Raw genomic sequence first — 4,100 nt, 5'->3', positions numbered from 1 at the left:
TATATATATATATATATATATATATATATATATATATATATAAACCCTATAATAGAAGGCTGTTCTCAGTGTGTGTGTGTGTGTGTGTATATATATCAATGAGATTACAGAATTATACTTGGTTAGACATATCTTTATCATGGCAGAATACTATATATACATTCAGGGTTTCATGAACTTGATCACATTATATAGTAAAGTATAAAGAATTGAATTATTCTGTTGATGTTTTTGGTATTGGCTTAAATCACTTGTCTTCAGTAAATCAGGTTATTGATTTTGATTACTAGCTAGGCAACCTTCAGTGCATATAGAGCTAGTAATTATGCAACATCGTTTAGAATTGGCCAACCTGCTTTGGGAGATGGTCTTCCAAATAAAGCAGCAATTTAATTTCTTAGGTACTTTGCTGGATCAACTAATCAGACCAATCAATCTTGTTGGTCACTCATCCCCAGTAGAACATCCTGAATTTTGTATCAAGTCTAGAAGTGACTTTAGAATGACATTTGAAACTGCAAGCCAGACTGGTTTGCTTTTGGAAGAGCAGACTCACCACAAGGAAAAATGACTACCATTGGTGATGAGAAAACTCACTTCCAGAAGAGTCAATTTACCTCCTCTGCTTTAACCGAATTACATTCTGGAAGTGTGAAGAATGACTACCATTATAACATGTGCAATTACTTACTGGTGTGCGCTTGAAAATACATAAGCCAATGACCGAAAAGTCATTTGGATAATTTACCACTGCTCTAGCTTTGTACAAGTTTGAGTTCTTGTTACAATGGTAAAACAAGAAATTATGAAAGAAAATTTTCCTCTTCTTAGTTTTAGCATTAACTTTAATATTGATATTTACTTTCCGCTACAAATTAGATTAATTCATATAACAATTAAAACTGGTAACAATTTTCTTCTCCAAGTAGTCAAGTACACTTCTTGCTGTTTCTTCAATAGACAGGAGGAGATCTGTAATATGCTGGCACTGTGGTAGGAAATAACATCTGTCTAAGTCCTTCACCCTTTATAACGGGGAATATGATGCCTGATGCACTATGAAAATAGAAAACCAAGAGAGTATTAGAAAAGCATGTAGATAAGAAAGTAGTTGAAAACTTGAAATACATTCATTGCCATACCAAGATCAATCGAATTCCAAGCCACATGCGTTTAGGTGAAGGGGTTCGGAAGCATTAAGCTGCCGAAACCATAGATGGCAACAACAAAGAAATGGAGAAACAAGTGCAACGGACGAGGGTTAACACCAGATAGCAGAGATACTGGTCCATAGGAACAGATGCCTCCAAAGCTCAAATAGCCAAAACATGCTTCACGTATTTCCTGTCTAGTCGGATTTGGTGATGCACAAAACACCTTGTACAAAGCCCCAGCCAATGTGGTTTTGGTAGATGACAATCATGAAATTGGCTGCAAAACCAGTTGCAAGCACAATATCAGCAACGAAGAAGCCAAAACCAATGTCTCATTGTAAGTTTGTAACATAAAATGGCATCAAAAGACATTTTAGTTACCTTGCGCAATGTATAGAATGATTCAAGGTAATTGCACAAAGCAAGTGCTTCATCGAGATCACGTAAAGATCTAAGAAGACCGTGGAAAAGAACAATGTCTGAGAGAGCCTAGCCACTATCATTCCTCCTCCTGTTAAAGGGTGCCTGATGTTGAATGCATCTCCTAATAAATTGGCACCAGGAGTAGGGACTGGATAAGCGGCCATTCTTTTGTTTTGCATTGTCCTGATGTTTCCCTTCTCCACTATAAGAGCACCGTGCACCTGCGGGGGAATCTGAAATACAAGTAGTCCTCAGACTAGTTCAATTCAAGTAATCCTAAGTCAGAACAAAACACTCTTCTGATAAAATTTATGTTAAAAAAGGTTGATTTTTTACCTCTGGTGCGCCGACAGACTGCGCAGATTTGAAAAGCATCCATCACACACAATTTTCAGTGGAGCATAAGTTCTCATTTCCTCTCCAGCTTTGTTCTTGTGAATCACCCATTTGACAATGCCATTTTACTGTTGGTGTTGTGACTGTTGTCACTGATCCTTGTTCCAATTTTATACTGCAATGGAAAATCCACGCGACATGAGTACACGATAAAAACTCCATACAAGTTTCACCAAAGTAAAATACACACAAGAAATGATCCATAAAAGAAATTTCTTGAGAGAGAGAGAGAGAGATATATTACTGCATTAAGATTGTCTATTAAGCCCGTCTTTTAATTGTTGTTTGATCAAAGCTACCTTGCCATAAAGCCAATCATGTGAAGCATTCAAGAAGTTGTAGTATTTATATCTCCATGACCTCTTGAATATCAAACTCCCACAGAGTCCCCAGAATCCAACAACAAATCCGAGCCCCAAACTGATGTAAAACCCTCGAGTTATCTGCTTATTATCTGAATCCTCTTGATCACTGGAGACATTTGGCTGACCGGTTCCTTCCAAATTACAAATTTCAAGGGGAATTCCACAGAGCTTAGGATGAAGAGGCACCATAGTTTTGGAGCTGAGTTCCTATAGGAATTTTCCCAAACAAGTTATTGTATGACAAATTCAAGTACCCTAGGCCGTATATCTTGAGAAGACTTGGTGGAATGGAGCCGGATATTTGGTTTCTTGATAAATCAAGGGACTGCAAAGATTGCAGCTTGCCAATCTCCGGACTTATTGTACCTGTCAAATAGTTTCCTGCTAGGTTTAGGGAAATCAACCCAAGAAGATGAGTGATTTCGACTGGAATCTCCCCTGTTAACCTGTTGCTCGAGAAATCAATACTCTTTAGAAGCCCTAATGTACTTTTGTAGTTGGACAATCTTCTTTTCCATATAATGGATATTTCGTCATCGTACCACAATCCCAATATAGAACCACTCCCATTTTGACTTGTATATGAATGCCTGATGGTTAATGCTGGATTTCCTTTTTGAGCCAAACTAGTCCAATTATTTAGACATTTGGGTATACTCCCAGATATGTTGTTCATTGACAAATCCAAAACTTGAATGCTTGTGAGATGGCATAGTTGTGACGGCATGCTACCATTGAAGTGATTAGATCGAAGAATAAGGATAGCCAGCTTTGAAGCCCCAACCCCTAACCATTCAAGTATAGGTCCTGATAATTCATTGTTTTCAAGATCAAAAGCTCTTAAGTTGGTGCAATTCTTCAAGGATGAAGGCAGCTCTCCCATAAACATGTTGTCGTCTAGTTTCAAAGTTTCAATTGAAGACAACGTGCCCATCGTAGATGGAATTTTTCCAGAAAAAGTATTGTTACTCAAATCAAGAAAGACTAAATTTTCAAAATGCTTCCAACAATCCGGAAGTTCTCCGGATATATAGTTGCTTGAGAGATCAAGATAGTTCAAGCTACTAACGTTGGTTGAACACAAGAAGGAATATAACTTTGTGACGTGCTCGAAACCGGGCGCGTAATTTAAAAACCCTTTTGTTATCAGTATGTAGTATTGGCAAATAAGGTTCGATCAATCCGGGGACTTAAAGGGCGCTCCTGCAGTCATGGTTAATGAATCAGTAACTATATGTATTTACAAGTATTCAGTTACAAATATACAAATGGTACAATAGATAAAAAGAGGGGATTTTAGGATTTGTTCTACGTTCCTACTAAAACAGAAAATAAAAATATTATATACAAGTGATCGACTTCAAACTCACACAAACATATAAAATCATGTAAACAGGTTGTTTCAAGCTATACAACTTAAAAATCATGCCAATCAAATATTATGAAACGAATCCAGAATTACACGCCTCAGCGGTCATGCAACCTATAATATCTTCTTAAGTATCCTATGTTTGCCTCAGCGGTTTAACACAGCAAATTCCATGCAATATGTCATGTTATTACTCAGCGCAACCATACAACATATAACATGAATCATTAAGAACAAAGAAGAATTCGAACACATAAACATGTTTATCTCAGCGCTTAAACAAGTCTACATGCAACTCGTGATCAAAACCCGACCCATTCCCATGAATCTAAGTTTTCGCCACTTATTCAATCTGTGTTTGCCTCAGCGGTTTAACACAGATCAATAGCACTA

At 37.2% G+C, this 4,100-nt stretch overlaps 1 pseudogene; it reads right to left on the bottom strand.

Moving 5' to 3' along the window:
* Positions 1-953: 953 nt before the first annotated feature.
* LOC101292015 lies at positions 954-3,272 on the bottom strand (annotated as a pseudogene).
* Positions 3,273-4,100: the final 828 nt, after the last annotated feature.

Source organism: Fragaria vesca, linkage group LG4 (assembly GCF_000184155.1).
Source record: "Fragaria vesca subsp. vesca linkage group LG4, FraVesHawaii_1.0, whole genome shotgun sequence".
In the NCBI taxonomy this organism is placed as follows: domain Eukaryota; kingdom Viridiplantae; phylum Streptophyta; class Magnoliopsida; order Rosales; family Rosaceae; genus Fragaria; species Fragaria vesca.
The sequence above is the reverse complement of the archived record's forward strand: the minus strand, read 5'-3'. Positions and strand labels throughout refer to the sequence as shown.